This window comes from Stegodyphus dumicola, chromosome 12 (assembly GCF_044657685.1).
Source record: "Stegodyphus dumicola isolate Sdum_Otavi_A_Nest chromosome 12, ASM4465768v1".
Lineage (NCBI taxonomy): Eukaryota > Metazoa > Arthropoda > Arachnida > Araneae > Eresidae > Stegodyphus > Stegodyphus dumicola.
The window spans coordinates 65,918,713-65,938,782 of NC_140779.1; positions in this window are offsets into that span (position 1 = coordinate 65,918,713).

The window sequence follows — 20,070 nt, forward strand, 5'->3', positions numbered from 1 at the left end:
TCACAACATGTGCCATGAGACATCTTCCCATATGCTGGTGGCACTCTTTCAGCGAATATGAGCTAGTTTTTCCAAAGAAAGCCCTCCACGAAGGCATTCTTTCCTTAATAAATAAGCGCTTATCAACGACCGAGTGACAAAACTGCTCGAATACTGATAGTTCGAACCATTTCAAACGGGTAGGTTGCATGAGAGTTTTCGTGGTTTTCCCGGGTGTCATGTGAATATAAGCTACGTTTCTTTAAAATATCCCATAAGGAGACATGCTTACCGTTAGTTTCCTAGCCCTCATACACTTTTCCATAATCTAAATAATCGCATCTAATTGAATCCTTAGCAAATAAACTTCATTTTCTTTGCCAAAACTGGTTAAATAACCATGTTAAACACATTCTGTTAGAATGTTTTCAGGAGCTGACCGGAAGCTTATAAAACGTATGAACTGGTTGTTTTGCCTCTCTTCATCTTAATTATCTTTCAGCTTGACAAGTCGATGCCAAGGCGGATTCAACCCTAATAAGAACAAACAATAGGCTTACCGAATATTAGGTGGTGGTCACTGATCTATCAAGGTTATTGATGATCTAAGATCTTGAACAATTTGTAATTGTAATCTAAGTTATTTGGTTGGTAGATTAGTTGATTAAGGTAAAGAAAGCAAAAGCTATCTACTTCATCAATAGAATGAGGGACAGAACTGCGCAGAAAATGTAATAAATGAAAGGAAGTTCCAAAAAACATTAATGGAAAAAATAAATAAATGGAACGAATATGAACAACGAAAAGCCATCAAGTAAGAAAGTAAAGCCGATTTCAAAATAAATGTTTTGAAGATCAATGTAAAAAAAGTTTGAATTAAAAATATGGACAGTCTGAAGAGAATTTATTTTACCAACTGAAAAAAAATCTTTTTGAAGGAAAAAATCTCAGAAGATTGTTAATGATTTAATAGTGTACAGGGTTGCAGTTGGTATAGTTCTGCTACTTTAGTCCTATAATTCTAATAGAGGTGAAGTGAGTTATCTCTATTTCTGAGATAAATGTCGGCAATGTCTTATTAAGGTTATAAGCAACCTTTTTATTTAAATAGAGCTTGGAATATAAAAGTACGACATTTTGCTATCATAACCACAGCTCTTAGATATGATCAATAAAATCAGAACAATCAACGAATTTAACCATTAAGAAGTATACCTATGGCTACACAATTAAATACTAAGCTGGCTTAGTAATTTACCGGTGTGTCATATCTAAAGAATCAGCGGCGAGAGACATAAAGGCCGAATAATTACAACTGCTAAAGCTGGCAGAAACTAACCACGTAGCGCGCAATGCCAGAAACACTCTCTCTGAAGATTCAAAAACCTCTGCATTCTGGTGAGGAATGCACAAAGAAGAAGTTATAGTAAAGACAGAAATCATAACAATTCGTTAATTAACATAAGATACTCTACAAGTGATAAGCAAAAAGTGATTTATGACGCCTTCCCTCACAGATTTTTGTTTCTTAAAGTGAAATATGTTTCTTAAGATTTATGTTTCTTAAGACTTATGTTTCTTAAGGTGAGATAAAGTTAAAGCAATGACTTATCTCAGTTGTATAGTTCTCGGTGTGTATAACCGATTGAAAGATTTTTTCTATCTAACTACGCACAGTTACTGGTTAAGCGTTCATTTGGAATGGCCAGATCCATCCCCTATTTAGCCATTTTATCACCGACATTATTATCCAAGGTTTGCTATAGTGTTGATCGATATTACACCTGAAAGAAAGGGAGGGCAGACCCGGATTTACTAGGCTATAATAAAGCACACTAATATTACTTTTTTTTAATTAAGGAATTACTTTATGCAAGACTTTCTGAAGGAAACTAGCTCATATCACATTATACGAGGGAGAGACGACGAAAATAATTATGCAAGCAACCCTTTCGCTGGGATTTAAATAAAATGAGAAATATGAAGTGGTCATATCCATTCAGCCACTGGTCGGTAGAAGGGTAAATTAAAAATTCCGTCCTTAAAATAAATCACAAATCTGTGATTTATTTAAAAACTGATTTTTTTCAAAGTCCCTGGCAGCAAATGATTGACTATTTTTAATCGTATCAGTAATACTGATAATAAAAGTGTTAATATTTGGCAGAGACATTTAATTCTGTTCTGTCACAATTTTCTGCATTTGAAAGAAACTTAGCACGAAAAATACTTCGAATGGTGTGGGTACAGATTCTCGTTGAGGCCATTGCAGCGAAAAATATTTGCATCGAGAGTACCTCGTGGATTGTTCGACTTCCCGGGAAATATTTGCACCAGAATGGTTTCTCATCTTGTCCAGACCATGATCCATGAACTACATGAAAAGAATTTTTTTTTCTTTTCCTACACGAAAGAGGAAAACAAACTTTTTATGAAGTTGGATGTGATTCATGGTACTATCTGGAAACCAAATGGCCAACAAGGCTTCTGCTGGAATGAAATTCAAAGAAAATTCACGGACAATCTTGTTTTTGAATGCAATAAGACAGCTTCTAGAATTCAAACTTTTCATTGACGAAGCCCCGAAAACACTCCTGAAATGACTAGAATTCTCAACATGAAGGAAGGTTTATTCAAAAGCTGAGAAATAAAATCTTATTTTTGCTCCTTCATCCAATCCAAACACATCCACATCCATTCCGAGACATCTCAAACAACTAATCAAAGGGTCTGAGACTGACGTATGGGAAAAGTCAACAAATAACCATGAAATGCGAACCCGTTTTTGACATCCACGGCTGTTAAAAAACCAGAAGAGAGCCTCTCATTTAAAAGTCAAATTGGAAGTCGTAAACGCCGTCAGAGATTAGTTTTATGGGATGTCTACCCGTCAACAACCCTTTTTTCCGGTATTGTGCGATAAAGAAAAGAGGCCGGGAGTTGCTATTCAGGGCGCTCTTCTAAACGGAATTGATTTGAGAAAGAATAAATGAAATTTTCCTTAGAAGTCTGGGGAAAGTTTCGAATCTTTTTTCTTTCGTTTTCATTTTTGACTGATCGCTTGAGCGCTTACGCTGGTTGAGATTCTTCACCCCATCTAACGTGCCGTTGGTAATTTTTCTTTACTTAAATATTAAAAAAAATTTTTTTTAGCTCCTCAGAATGAATAATTGCTTTTTATCACGCGATTGTGCTATTTCTTACGCTTCATCATGGCTGTATTTGTAATAAATGGGTAAATATAATTAAAGCAGCAATCTTTGTCATTTAAGAACATTAATTTTATTCTGCTGACGTATTCTTAACTTAAAATAGCTTTCTTATTGGTACTTTATGTCATACTGTCTTAGTTTCCCTATTTAATTAAATGTGCCTATATAAACCGGAAATTAAATTCCATTAAGTTTTACCAACTTGCTATATTTTAGTGTCTATTTATTCTGATATGAAACTACTAATATTATATACAGTATTATTTTCTCCATAGTAGTCATCCATCATTTCAACTATCTAAATAATATTAATTACTAGCTACAGTTACAAGGAGCAGCAGCAATGTTTATCTTTCGCTATCCATCAAGCTCAGGCAAAGCCAGAATGACATAAAGTGAACAATCCTTCTCTTTTCACCAAGTTACTGTCTTCTCATGCATTTGTAGAGTATCTGTGCCTTTTCCTTTAATTTTGCTGATAAAGTTAGAACAAGAATTTTTTCTGTGATTTAAGAAATTCCCCAAAGGTATCCAGAATTTTAATTCCAAAGAGAGATTGAATTCGGAAAATGATTCTTTTCAGCTGATTATAAAAAAATTCAATTCTATTTATATAAATCGTGCAGAAATATGTTAGAATGTTCGATGAAGTTTATTTGAATAGAAAACTAAAAATAAAATATAAAAAGCGAAACCCAATTTTAGAAAAAGGATTCTAAATTGGATTGTAAATTGAATCCTACTTTAAGTTACATTATATTTTACTTTACTAGAATGTCAGCTATCCAGAATTATGCTTTCAGTTTATTTGTCAGATCAATAGCATTTTGAATAGTTATTTACATAGATTAGTTTCAACTGCTTTACGTCAGTAGTCTCAAACTCATGGGGGCTGACTGCACGATCTGAAAGCACCTGACAGGACGGATTTCTTTTTAACCATTTATTTGTCCCCCTCGCTTATTCCCCGCTCAGTGTTTTCAGCATATAATTTAGAAACATCTGATTTATGCTAACAGTGTAAAATGTATGTATAAATAGGAAAATGTTTTATGCAACTAAAATATTACTGAAATTGATAAATTATTTGAAATACATAATATAATAATATTAGTGTGTCTTTATGTGTACTTCTTAATGTGCAATGTGTATCATTTAAGCTGTCTCTTTAGAAACAGCATACTCAGCGTATTTTACGCTCCCGATTTTCAAATGGTAAAACTGTTTTTGTGTTGTGTGTTGCATGGCAGATTTTCAAATGGAAAAGGAGGGAAATACGAGAGTAAAATGCGATATATATAATATATTACTGTATATACCTCTAATATATGGATATCATTCCTTTATAACTTGATGTATATGATGCATGAGTGTAGTGTGTTGCGTGGCAGCTCATACTATATTTGAAAATTATATTTTTAATATTAAATTTGCCTCGAATTTAAAAATTGAAAATTATTTCAATAATATTCAGTTGCATTTTCTACAAAACGTGTTTCTATAATTACTTTATTATTTCTCATACTTACAATTTTTTACTTCTTCTCTTGGCTAAAAAATTATAAGATTCTTGAGGATAAATTCTTTTTCTGTCTCTTTTAGATGCTTAATCCTTTAATCAAAACATAGTAAACAATAATAATAATAATAAAATCTGAAAGGTTTCAGATTTTAAATTATGTCCAAAGGGCCGTTTTTTTAACGTTTTGTGTGTTACTTTATTTATCAAATATCACGTTCTTTGCACTTAAACTATAAAATTCAGTTCAATAGCAATGTCGCAAAATAATTTCTAAAATGAACATATCTTTCGAATTTTCGATACACAGCTCTGTGCGCTGTAGATAAAAAGGTGTTTTTCCCCTGTAGAGTGTTGCTATTGCTCGCTTTGAAATCCTTGAGTTTGTTAATCAAAAATTCGTTCAAGTTTTACAAAATATGGAATCGATAATAAAACAAATTCCAAATTTCAAATTTGGCCTTCCCATATTCCTCATATTCGGGATCGCATATTCGTAGGAGGATTACGTCATTCAAAATTCGATGGCTCTATGTACCGTTGTTTTATCACAATGAGAGAAATATACATACATTTATGCAGATTTTTCATTGTTTAATTTCTTCAAACATAATGCAGGACTCTAATATTTGGTGGCAACAGTTTGAAAAGTGAAATGGACATTTATAGTGATTCAACATAAAATCGCAAAACGAAAAACAGTAGTCTTTCAGGGACAAAGCCCCTTTGGACTAATAATGCAGAGGGAAAATTTAAAATTTATATTTATCTTCTATTTGAAATCACAGTTTTGGTACATGCCAGAAATTTTTGTTGGTTATATTTCGGAAGTCATATGTATTGATAGCTAGATGTTAAATTTTCAAACTGGCATTTATAACGAATAATGCTGAACTAACCAATAAATAACTTAATATAAGCAAGTTTTTTGAAAACTTTCCAAATTTCCAGAGAAAGATTTCGAAGTGGGACATACTATGAGAATAAATAATAGCAGCTCCTTTATGAGAGAGAAGACAATTCGCCAAAGACTTTCCAAGATGTTGGGCATAAGAGTAGAAAGTCTGAAGTTATGTAAGAGAAAAATAAGAATTTGCACTATAAAATCTTCTCAAATATGGCGACACGTCTTCAAGAGGTTAATATCACAAAGCATGTTCAATTGAGCACAGTCAATTGAACACATGTTTATAATAAACAATGTGCTTTAGCATAAATTGCATTTAATTTGGTTTAAAATTATAGTTACAGCGAAATCCAACTATGCATACAGCCCCTTCGCCTCGGACCGAACCCGGGTCAAATACCAAATATTCAGCTGTTTTAACTGACCGGCCATAATGGTGAAACTCCCAAACACACAATAATTTGCTCTTTACACTCTGAAGAGCCATCATATTATGACCATTTTTCTTCTAGAGCAGGGATGGGCAAACGTTTTCGGTCTTGGGCCAAAAATCGGAAAAAAAAGAAAGAAAAAATAAAGAAGTTTGGCGGGCCAAGATAAATTTTTCTAAAATTAAAAAATATATACAAGTATTACAATTTAAATATATTAATGAGATGAACGAAATTGGGATTTCATTTTTAAAATTTCCTTATATTGTGGTTCGAGGTGAGATGTACTGATTCTAAGGAACGAGACTAAATGCTCATCTGTCCTGCAGTAATTCTTTCTAAGGATCACAGTTAAATACACTTGTTCACACATATAAGATGAAGCAAACATAGCACTGATTTCTGGACATGATTATATTAAATTTGGGAAACTTACTTTCGATAATGATTTGTAAAACTCTAACTTTGCCATATTTAGAAACAGCTGCATGAGATGATTGTTAGATTGCAACTCAATTAATTCAAGCTGCAAATCTGACCTCGCTGCTTCGCAATTTACGTTGAAAGGCATGGTAAAAATATCCAGTTTTGTTTAAATGGCACAGAAATCTTGAAATCTGCGTTCGAATTCAAAATGCAGCTTTTTCAAGCCATCTTCATAATTTTTAAGCTTCAATTCATTTACTGAGAGCATTGAATTTAATCTCTGCTAATGAGACAAGTCGTTCTTAACTAGGTGCCAGGCAAACAGATTAAAGTTTAGTTTAAAAGCTTTGAGATGGGCCCAGATATCTCGATAAATTGATTTTTCCCCTGCATCTTGACATTCAAGTTGCTCATATGACAAAGAAGATCTGTGAAAATGCAAAGTCCGAAAGCCATTCTCTATCTTATAAAATATCGAACTCCGCAGAACACTGTTTCTCTTGGAGGAACGACATAATGTCGTCTTTCAGCTGCCAAACTCGCTCGAAAACACATCCTGCACTAAGCCACCTTACTTTCTTGTAATACAGTACATCAGAGCATTCAGGTTGCACGGACTGAAGAAAATTTCGAAATTGCCTGTGAGAAAGCCTACGAGATCGAATAGTATTTACAAGCTTCATGACTGCATTAAGCACGGGTTTCATATTCAGTGCATATTTACATAGAGCTTCTTGACGTATAACACAAAGTAGAAAAACAACATTGTTCCAGGGATAGTTTATAAGGTATTTCTCCCACCTTCTTATCAAGCCTTCGTGGTGTGGTGGTCTGCACGCTAGGCGCGTATTAAAGAGGTCCGTGGTTTGATTCCCGGCGAGGGCGTTGCTCATTTTTCCTCACTCCTTTTTAAAAATAACCTAATGTCTCTATAGTGGCACCCGGACTAAAAGGGTGGTGGATGATGATTCTCCACACCCATAATTTGGCGATTGAGTCCCCTAATAACCCCAGTCGCCCTTTAAAAGGGAGAGTATATAAGGTATTTCTCCCACCTTCTTAGCATGCCGTCGTAGTGTAGTGGTCAGCACGCTGGACGCGTATTCCAGAGGTCCGTGTTTCGATTTCCGGCGAGGACGTTGCTCATTTTTCTTCACTCATGCTTTAAAAATAACCCAATGTCTGTACAAGTTTTGATTAGAAGATTCCAAGAAATCCAGATTCTTTTCCTGTCATATTTGATGCTCCAACGGCCGTAATATTACATATATTTGTTATAGGCACTTTCAAAGTTAAAAGCTCTTCTTGAAATTTACGAAAAATATCACATCCCATTGTAGTTCCCATTAAAGAATGCATGAACGCCAGTTCCTCAGTAATTTCAAAGTTTTCATCAACACCTCTTATAAATAATACTAATTGAGCAGTATCATTTATATCAGTGCTTTCATCCATAGCTATGAAGCAAAATTTAAACTGGCCAATCTTTGACTCTAATTGTGATGTCAAACTTTTATCGATGTCTTCGATTCTAGAAGTCACCGTTTTTCGAGATAAGCTTACAGTCTCAAAATTATTTTTCTTGTTTCTGGCCATAAAACATGATCTAATTTCTGGCCATAAAACATGATAAAATTGGAGCATGCATTTTTAACGAACTCCCCATCACTGAGAGCTTTATTATTTTTAAAAATATTGTATGCTGCAATCTAACTTGCATGTGTAGCTGCTTCTTGGATACTGTTTACCTTCTTGAAAAAATTTGTCGGCCTGATAATTTTTTACGAAGACTTCCTGCATTTTGTTTTCTTTCATATTCGGACATTGCTTCGTATTTGGAATTTTTCTGCTTATGTGAAATGACGAGAAATGTTATATTCTTTGAAGACTGCGACAGCTTCATTGCAGATGTGACACAGTGGTTTATCTTTTACAACTGTAAAAAATATTTCCAGGTCCATTCATCACTAAAAGCACGGCACTCTGAATCAACTTTACGTTTTTTAGTAGCTATTTTGGGTTGAAATATTTTACAAATAACCCAAACAAACATTAGCTACGCTATACTTTTAATAATTTCACCACTATTCACAATGCTGCTATATGTCTGCAATCTTTCCATACGCAATCAATGATATTAGAACTAGAGTCAAAAGAAAAAGTCTCTGATTGGAGCTTAAAATGTGCAATCTGCCACATGTGAGGTCTAATTCACCTGTATTAGATTACCATATGTCTGCTCTCCGAGAAAGAGATAACGCTTGTTGGCGCTAATCTACAGTTATAACTGACAAAGAACTTCCGCTTTTAACACTTTACCGATGAAAGAAAAATGATCATCAGTCCTTTGAAAATAAAATATTTAAACAAAGTAAAAAAGGAGATGGATATCTAATATATAGTTCTTTTAATTTGCCTCGGACCGGCAAATTAAAATTCTATCCACGGACCGGATAGAATATTCCGGGGAGCTGGAGCTGGCCCGCGAGCCGTTGTTTGCTCATCCCTGACCTAGAGCAATGAATTCGTCCGGAGACAAACCACGGGGCACGAGTGGCTGATGCTGGAATATATGAAGAAACCATACACTGTTTTTGCATACGCACAAAAATAGAGAAAGACAAATGATCATCAATCCTTTGAAAATAAAATATTTAAACAAAGTAAAAAAGGAGATGGATATCTAATATATAGTTTTTTTAATTTGCCTCGGACCGGCAAATTAAAATTCTATCGTCGGACCGGATAGAACATTCCGGGGAGCTGGAGCTGGCCCGCGAGCCGTTGTTTGCCCATCCCTGACCTAGAGCAATGAATTCGTCCGGAGACAAACCACGGGGCACGAGTGGCTGATGCTGGAATATATGAAGAACCCATACACTGTTTTTCCACACGTAGAATGTTTCGCAATATGATTTGAAAAATAGCTGATTTATCAGAATTCGATAAAGGTCAAATCATTACGACTCGACGGACATCGAGTTAAGAACGGCGCATTTGGTGAGCTTCTCACCTGCAACCACTTCGAGCACTTATCGAAAGTAGTGTATGGATAGTGAAATGACAATTCAATCGGTCAGCGATTTGTTAGCAATGCCGCAATGATTCCAGAATAGAGCGGAGACTGTCACGTATTGTTCGTCATGATCGAAGGGTACAACGGCCGAAAGCACCAGCAGCTAAAACAGTGGCGACGGAAACAGTGAATATCAACACACAGTACAGCGTATACCGCTGTGTAAAAGCTCTTTCAAGTTCTTGTGTAAAAGCTCCCCAATGAGCCTTTTTAAAGTTCCATCTGACTTTAGTATTTTCAAGTTTTTTTTTGTAAACAAAGCTTGCTTGTGGATAATGATCCTAGTGACAATGATACGGTGTCCCGATCCGAGATCATAAAGAATTTCTGTGAAATTCCCATCAGCAATATCAGGAGAAATCAAAGTCAGGTCAGAATTTGTTCCAATCATATCAGAAACGTTCCAATATGATGTAAGTAAGCAGGGACATCAGAATCATTAAATAAAAGTTCAAATTTATTTGAGTTTTAAATTTCCTCCATTACCAATGCAGCCCTATTAGATTCACCATTAATTCCAACGCTTACTATAAGCGTTGAAATCGTTATATAGGATTGCTTTAATTTCATAAGGCAAGAGTTCTAAATCAAGACTGTCATTGCCAGGGGGACTATAAAAAAGAAAATGTCTTAAAATGCTTCCCTTCAAAGTCAGATCAAGTTGGGCAATCTCCGCATCATTATCGGAAGTTAAATCAGTGATCACTCTAAAAGCGAAAGTCAGCCATTGTTGAGTATCACTCAGAATGCCACTAGTAACGTGTCCAGATTTGGGAAGACTATGAATGTTATAAGACTCAAATTGGTGATGCTTCAAAGTTTCAACACTCAAATTTGCCTCAAGAATGATAAAAACATCAATATTATATGACACTAACACATTCAAAGGTAGTATTCTTTTTTTCTTGAGAAATTCCACCTGCGTTTCATTGCAGTATAGTTAAGAAATTCATAGAAAGACAGTTTTTAGCATTAGCACTGTATAAATTAGCTATTTTTTGAAGAGCTCGGCGAAAGCTGTAGCATTATTTAGCATAACCCAGGGTGCACAACGATGAAGCCTGTTACGTTACACCCCTCGTCGAAATTTGAACCATCGGTCTTTCAGTGTGCTTGCTGGATCGTCTAAGTACTTATAACACAAGAATACGAAAGAGCCAGTGCATCAGTTATCGTTCTTATTTTAAATAAAAATAAAACCTATTTTGTAGTCTAATAAATTGCTTAAATAAAATAGAAAATTGAAGTTACGTATTGCAGTATATAATGCTGCTAGAATTTCATTAATTCAGGATTTTATTGTCTTTTATTTTCTATTACTAGGTTTCATTTTTGAGGAACATGGTAGTATACATTTAGAGGAAAATTATGTAACCAAGCTACATAATATGAGTTTGGAAATATTTTTTTAACATTTATACTAACAGATAAAAGTTAAAGAAGTAACAAATGTCCAGAAAATAGTCAATATGCGTCTTGCAATTAGCAATAAAATCCTTAGAATTAATGGAACTTTAAAAGAAGCCTCATATTAATAACCTTGATTAATAACTTTGATAACGAAAAGTATCGAAATATTATTAAACAGCATATGTTGATTCTGAACCACTCACTTTATTTGTATTTTAGAGTGATGGCAATGTTCAGGTATGTTTGAAAGATTCTAAGGCGCCTGGATTTGAAGCAACTTCCTATTTCACCCGCATAATATTTTTTTCAGTAAGAAAAGTACTTCTTTGAAATATTAATAACGTAAAACATTTTAATTTAAACAACAAAATTCATTTTACCTAAATAGATAATATGTATTCAACAGTCGTACTTTCTTTGACAAGAAACCTGTGGATGAATTAACAAGTAGCTTGTTCCTGAGCTGCGTGACGGCGTCACCATGTGTTGTATCCATGTAACTTCACATGTAACTTCACATGTCCATCTTCAGTAGCTCTCTGCAAACTATTGGTGCACTTCCTTTCGTAAAGAAAAGAATTTGGCATAACTTGTAGAAGATCGATATTATAGCAAATTTCAGAAAACTATCATAAAAAATAACTGCAGCTCGCCTTAGATTAAAATCCTTTCCTATCTAGGCACAAACCAGTATTTAGCGAGTGACATTTGCAGGAGGGATGACAGTAGGGAGGCGTACTCCCGCCTTTTATTCCATCGATCGAATTTGAGGAAGGGGGCTGGAAAGTCAGCACATTGTTCGAAGAAATGTTCGAAAGTCCCAGCGATTAATCATGTCCCTCTCTTGTAAGCCAAACTAATTGGTCCGTGTCCTGTCTTCCATTTCGCAGGCCGTTTAAATTATTCATAATGGCGGATAATGTGGAAGGTTGCGCGGTTATTGGACGATTGCGTCCGGAATTTGACAAGATATGGGTCCGTTAAATAAGAGAAGAGGATAAATGATGCTCATTTTCCCTTTTTTTTTTAGTTTTAATAACCGAATAAATTGACTCGAAGCCCAGGAATGGTAGGAAATATTAATTACTTTTATCAAATGCAAGTTACTTTGTTTATTAGGGCAACAGTAATGTAAAAGTTACGGCTTCGTTACTCTTTTTAAGGTTAATGTTGGATGCGTCGTTTATCTCAAACAAAAGTTAAATTTGACTTAACAGATTGAAAGTATTTTGATAAAAATACTTTTAATCTAGCGAAAAGCAAAAATTTAAAAATCGAAAAATGTAGAAAATGTAGATTCTTTTTTAACCACTTAGTTTTATGAAAAGCTGGTTAGTCATTACAATTAGTCTTTTTAATAACAGGTGAGAATTGTTCTTTTTTTGCTGTTATTCGAGCTTTCTGCTTTCGATTTGTGCTTCAAATACAACTCGTTATTGAAAGAACTGAGGAAAAATTTCATGCAGCTTCTATGTTTCCCATATACATTTAAATTTACACGGCATTTGTTCTTAAAGAGACTAATCACCGAAATATATTATCTTTCAAATTTACCCAAATCCTCATAATTGTATCAATTAAATTAAATACTTGTTATTTCAACTGAATACGTACGAGAGTTATGCCGAAAATAAAGAAATGCTAGTTTAAACTTTTTATTAATTTCTGAAGTCAAAATCCCATATCATGCTCTCCTGACTGTTCCTTAATTCATAATTACTTCAGACTTAATACCGTCTTTATTATAAGCGATGCATTTCCACATCTTCGAATCCAACTTTTGAATCTTTTTGAAAAATTCAGGGGGCATTGTCTACTTGTTTTTTTAAGCATGTCTATGTTAGCCCTAGTTTACGAACATTTTTGTTCCCATTAGTTTTCATTCAATGGACCAACGAAACAGAAGTTCGAAGGCACAAGATTCGGATAAGAAAGACCAGCGCTTAACTCAATTTGTTGATCTCTGAGTAGTTTCCAAAGGTACTCATGGGGATGTACATTATCATAGTGAATGTGGATTGTGTTCAGTTTCCTGTCTGATCTCTTCTTAATGATTTCTCGAATCGTTTCGTGTGTCTGAAGGTACCATTCGATTGCTAGAGTACCGTCATGTTCCAAAAAATCAAGAAGAGTGATGCCCTTCTCAAAAGGCATTATTCTTCTTGTCAAATCAAGAAGCATGATACCTTCAAAAAACAGTCATCATTAACCTCTGGGTTGATTCTTGGTTTTCGAAAATTTTTTTTGCCTTGTAGAAGGAGTGTGTTGCTATTCTTTGGATTGACCCTTCGTCTCTTAATCATTAATATTATGGCAAGGTTTTATTCCCATATAACAAAATTAAAAAAAAAAGTAAATAAAATGCAACTTTATGGGATCTAATTGTTTTCAAGAGATCACAGCAGATGGCTGTCGTTTGCATTATATGCTCCAAACTTAAAAATTAAAACTTGCCATAAATATTCGCTGCAATGGATTCATAGTTTTTTTCAGTCATTTTTGTATGAAAATCATCGCATTCCTCCATGTATCATTTCCATTCAAGTCCATCCAAGTCATTTCCATGCATCGCATTCGGTTCTCTAATAGTGTAAATGATTAGCACGTCCAGTAAACAAGTGGAAGACACGCGGTCGGAATCCTGGCGAGGGAACTGGGGTATTTTCTTCCCTGTTTCTTCGAGAATTTTAATAGTCTTCGGTTCTGTGGAGGTTAAACAATCACTATTTCGTTGACTGGGTCTCGCCCTTCTCCTCAGTAGCCCTTTATGTGGGACATATTCTAAGGAATTATCGCATTACCCTTTGGATAACCGGATGTTTAAATGCTTAATATTGTTACGAAATGTACAGGAGCGGTGGGATAGCTTTCCCGCAATGCAGGTTTAGGGTTGTCATAAAACAGAAAGGAAGGCAGGGTTGCTACATTTGGCGAGAAATCGCCCATTTGGCGAGATTAGGCGATATACCATTGATGGTTTTAGAACCTTGTGGAACGAATTCTTACCGGTTTAGCCCAGAATGTTCTCGAACACAAACCGAAAGCTATATAAACCCTGCTGGCTCGCAGTCAGTTAGTGAGTGCCACGTCTAGAGTGCGAGATAATATCGAGTGTGTGCCTCGTCTAGCGAGCTGATAGTCAGTCATTGAGTGAGTGTCTCGAAGTCTAGCGCCGAGTTGGTCGTCGAATGCATCGACAGAGTCTTTTAGTGTATCGCGAGTTAGTACATCGTCAAGTTTTGTCTTAGACTGTGCTGAGTCGAGAGCTATACTCTTGTGTATCGTCGAGTGCATTGCGAGTTGTAGCGTAGAGTGTCTAGAGAGTACGTGGAGTTCCGAGAACTACCAAGCAGAGTCGGGAGCTGTACTCTGGTGCTTTTCAGTGAAGTTGTCTCCACCGTGATAGCCTGATAACCTAGGAGATCTTTGGTTGGAATTTCGTTGGAAGCATAATGAATGTTTTCTTCCTTCGAAAGTACGATTAGGACCTTCGTACTTTGACTAAAACACGCTTCATCATAATTCAGCTTATGATATTTATTTATTTTTTGTCCAGTTTTATTTATGGTAAACTTATTTTGCCTTTCTTCTAAGCATATCACATTATGTCTCCAAAATACTGCCACAGTATATCAGTGTGAAAATCAGTAGAAAATGAGGATTTCTTAAAAGAGATGCAAGAAGTGTCAAAATAAAGTGAATTCTGTCTCACTAGATGAAACTGGATAGCTTATTTATACTTGCGAGAGTATTGTAACTGAAGGCTGTAAGGTTAAAATTGATTCTCGGTTCATAAGTTTATCGCTTGATTAATTAACTAGAGTGAAAATTAATTAGAAGGAAACTAATGTTTTCCGCCGCCGTCTGGACATCAGGCTTATCTGTTAAATTCCACGTACTGCATTCGTACACTATTTCAAATTTATTTAATATTTTGCTATCCTGCAATTATTGTTAAGTTAAATCTATTAGACCGAATGCAGTTGAAATAAATGAAATTATTTGATTATGTAATCATGATTTTTTAAAGAAATTAAAGAGAGTTGAAAGACACCATGACGAAAATCATACTGAGGATTGTAAAGTATTTCGCAGAAGATGAAGTTTTCTGTGCAGGACTTCTAAATAATGCACAGCGAAGGGAAACGCGATTTTCATTGACTTTGTACCAACACGTCAGTATATATCCTACACATCTAAATATTTCTTGCTCTTTAAAATCATCTGAAGTGTGAGATATAAAAGCGCAGGCCTGAAAGTTCCATTTTAAAATTATATCCAAATGGGAACTTATACGCCATAGCCTTTCATTCTTGTAAATTAAGATCTTATAAAAGAAATTTTGTAGTTACTGGATTAGAATGTCTAATGGTTATTGATATTGTAAATAAATTATATTACTATTTGTGTGGAAGTAATTTTATTGTACTTCTTGATCATATTGCTCATTATAACATGGGCATTTTCTTCTAAAAGTGTAACTATTATTACTTACATTATAAAGGTTATTTTAAGTTTCTAACAGTTATTTTAGCTTTAAAACATGCTTTGCTGTCTACTGTTCCCTATCAGAAGAAGATTTTAGTATCGCGTTGTATGTAAATAAGTTAGAAAGAGTATGATGTAAGGAATATGAAATAGAAAAAGTATGATGAAGTAAGGAAGGTTTCGCTTACTTCATCAAAACAGCTTAGGAGTCCTTAGTAGCGCGTGTTTGCAGTCAAGCTGCTTCGTTATTTAAAGCTAACTTCGTCCGGCCGTATTGTACGTACCTGCTGATATTCGCTGGTTAATTCAATTAAGGGCCAACTATGTTAGATAATTTTGAACAGCTTTGTCTAAATTTCAGTTTAGTTTAGCATTACATTAGTTTCTAATCGTCTTAACTTGTGTTAAAGCCCAAATGGAGGCTTTTCCGTAAGCCCGAGAAAGGGGCCATTTGTGTTCTTAGTTTGAGATAATAAAGGTTGTGTTTAACCAAACTCTGGATTTTTCATTTATACTCTTGGACTCAGCGATAAGTCGCTATATAGTTTAACTAGGTTTCTACGAAGTCAAGCATAGACAAAGTAGTTAGAAACATTACAACATAATATGCCTAAAACAAAGTTTTCAGATTCAGATTCAAGATAAAATTTTAAGTAACCGAAAATACTGTATTTTCTTTGTCTGCTTCTCACAAGTTCAAGTTTATTCTCCACTGTTGCATTTTATAACTGCTCCATTTAGTGAAGTGTAAAACGCGCCAGTTTATTGTGTCATCATCAAAAATGCTTATCTATAAAAAATCATTATTTTACCAAGAAATAAAGAGTATTAAAATTTACCGCAATTGAATCAAGGTCTTTATGACCGTAATCAGGATCATAATCATCATAATGGTCATCATAATGGTGATCATATTAATGGTCTCATATGATGTCCGTAATCAGTCGTAAAGGAACCCCCTTTGTGACTGATTACGGACATCATATGAGATCTTCAGCACCGGTGTTTCATACAAATGAAACGATTACGTTTTTGATTTGCTTGAATAACGAGCGTTAAATTAAGGAAGAAGGAAAGAAGGGAGAAAATACATTATAAATTAATCCAAGGGATAATATGCATCTAAGTTATTTTGTAAATACGCAGATAGAAAATACACGATCCTGCTCATAGCGGCTACTGCTTTACAGAAGACTGTAATCTGAAACATAAATAATATGAGTAATCTCAATAGTAAATCTTCACGCATTGATTAATGCAGCATACCACTTTGGAGAAAATCTACTACTACCACAATTAAATACAAACTAGGAACTTTAATTTCCCCATAGTGATTGGGATTGAGTAAAGCATTTATTATTGTACCTTTGCTTTTACAAGGCAGAAAAAATTTGAAAAGTAGTGGCATAATCTGTTTTTCCCTTTATGTCCGTAAAAATCTTATAATAATCACTTCTATAAGCAAATATCTTAGTAGATATTACAATGCTATACCATTACTAGTTCGCAATTATTTACTATGCTTTTTGCATAATTACTGAACATCAAATAAACCAGAAATTATGCGAACAGCGCATGTAATTTATTTTAGCCATAGTCTCCTACATCCGTTTTATTCCGTTGTCTCCAGCCGCCATTTGAAACCGATGGTAGGTATATAACTGGGTCTGGTTGTTGGAATCTCAACATCTGTGTCATAAAATGGCAGTTACGAAGCAACATACCACTTACTCAACACAACCAGAGTCATCCCATATACTCCCTAAACTATAAAACGTGAAATCGAATATTTCACGACTTGCGCACACTACTCTTCCACTCCTATGCATCTCGTAGGCCAATAACTCATGCATAGAAATGCACACACTCCCTTGCCGTAAAATAAAACTTTACGGCTTGCAGGCCATTTCCGACAAAACAGCCGTCATTTCATGTTCCTGTTTAAGAATACTCCCTCATTGCTAAGTCTAACTTCCGCAGGGTTGTGGAATTTTAGAGGGGGTTGAGGATGCTTTTTCTAAGTAAAGAATACTCCTCTCTTCGTCTAGTACGCTGTTTTCAAACCTATGGGAGTATTATATTTAACCATTAAATTTACGAGGTGCATTTCATTGTTTGTTCTTGTGATAAAAGTTGTTACGTCTTTTTGCAAGAAGTGGAAGATTTAAGACAAAAACATGTCAGGAGTAATGTGCATAGGAAATTTTAAAGCAAGGGGCTAAGGATTTGGGTTGCGTTATAAAACAAGTCAGTGAAACACAAAATAGTTAATAAGATTTTTGTCTCTCTTAAAGAGACGCCTTTGAATTTGTTGACTTACACATATTCGTCTAAGAATATTCTTGCTGGGGATGTACTGTTCCATATCAATTTCAGGTTTGTCACCAACTTTTAAAAAAATTGGAAATTTGTTGACTGTAGGTTCTTAAAAGTATTTTATCACACTGATAAAAACGTATTGAGAATGATTCCATAAAATGTAATACTTAAATTTATAGGGCAATATTTATTACATCTTTTTTAGTATTGACCTCCGACTATGGGAAACTTACGGTAAAATTATTTTTCAATTATCGGACTATATTTTAAAAACGTTTTCGTGAGACTCCTTCTAGATACTTACTGAATAATAAACTAGAAAAGGTGGCCACAGAGAGACAGTTTTAACAGTGGAGATAACAGTCACACTGCACCATATATCGTGAATACTAGGCTTACGGAGTCTCATTTATTGAAGTTTTGGCCAGAAAGTTTGAAGTTCACCACAAACAAGAGCACTGTAGGGATATTTGCTGTCATGATGCAAAATCCATAAGTTATGTCCTACCTTGTATGTCGTCTTCTATGAATTAGTTCTGGAAAACTCCGCAAAATGCTCAAATCATATTCTTTGTTTACAGTTTGGCCAATTGGTAGATATTCCTGATTGGCAACACCGAGACAGACGAAGAAAACCGTTAAATTTATCTTGATTTTTGACCGATTCTGACGTGATCTTTTCTGTTTTGTGACTTACCTCAGTTGTCTAGCAATAATATCAGAACAAATATATAAATTTTATTGTGTTGAGAAGCATATGATTGCCTCTGACATCGGTATGTGCCTTGGGAACCTTATAGGGTATTTTATTACAATACCCTATAAGGTGCCCAAGGGCACCTTATAGGCCACCTTAATTATTGAATCAATTTTCAAGAAGAATCGCCGGAAGGGATGAGGCCAAGGGTTTCCCACCTTTTTTCCCTCGAGTGGGCTTTCGGCTCAATCAAATCACTCGAGTGGGCTTTCGGCTGTCTGTGTATTTTAAGTACCCTCCTGCAGGAAAGATATAGAATCAGTAAGTTTGTACACGGTTGGGTGAAAACCCCTGTCAATAGCAACTGCTTTTAAGTAATTTAGTCTGTCCTCTTATCTTAACTTCTGTCCATAGCTTAACTTGGCGCCGGTAGCTTAACTTCTGTCCAACATTTCTTATCTTAACTTCTGTCCATAGCTTAACTTGGCGCTGGTAGCTTAACTTCTGTCCAACATTTCTTATCTTATCTCTATCCTTATCTTATCTTTCTTCACCCATTATTTTGTTCATTTGCACTTAGCAGATGAAGAATGTAGTTCACAAACTATGGAAACTAGCTCCATGAACTAGCTAGTCTAGATCCATGTTTTTTTACAACATGGTTTATCTTGGACGCATTTTGTGCCTTCCTTAAATATCTTGTAAAGTCTCATCTTCTTGGCAAATATATACTTAATCGTAGCTCTTGATGGATCCAAGCGACTTATTGCTATGTCTAATAAGAAGACAGAGAAACGTAAAAGACTCAATTTATTAATTACTCGAATGCTTTAAGAGAAGGCAGTTCTTGTGCTTACAAACCAGCCAGCACTTACGGCATTACTCAAAAATAATGAATTCAAATTAAAGCTAAATTAGATCTTAAGTTAGCCAAAGGCTACACAGAAATGAATAACACGCTGGCTGAAACATATACCGGAGTGACAAGCACTATTGGCAAGAATAAAACAATGCCGCCGACAGACTGCTGTCGAAGTTATTCCACTAGCAGCGGGGGCTTCATTAGGTGCAACACGCTGTGATTAAATAATCTAAAACTTCTCTTTAAATACTATCTCTTTCTACCTCATATGAATACGCACGAACTAAAAATTAGCATTCTGGCAGGAAAATGGAAAGGCAGAATGCTGAATATAAAAAAACTGGTTTGATAAAACTAAATAAATCTTTACAGTCTAATATTACTAAAAGACTCCTGTTGGCATATTCTTGTTCTCAAGAGTCGTTTTCAACATGTGCACATTTTTATAGTAAAACTTTTTAGAGTGAAAAAGCTTACGTGCAGAAATAAAATTTAATGCACATTGTTTGCTCCGTTCTATTCAATATTTGGGGAAATCTCCACAATAAAACTTCTTCATTCAATTAAAAATGAATTTAATTGCAAAAAAATAAAACCCGAAAGCTTTCGGATTTTATATTAAGCTGAAAGGGAATTTTTTAATGCTTTCTGTGTTCCTTTATTTTATAAATATCACGTTCTTCTCACTTAAACCACATAAAATTCAATTTAAGAGCAATATCACAAAATATTTAAAAACAGTAA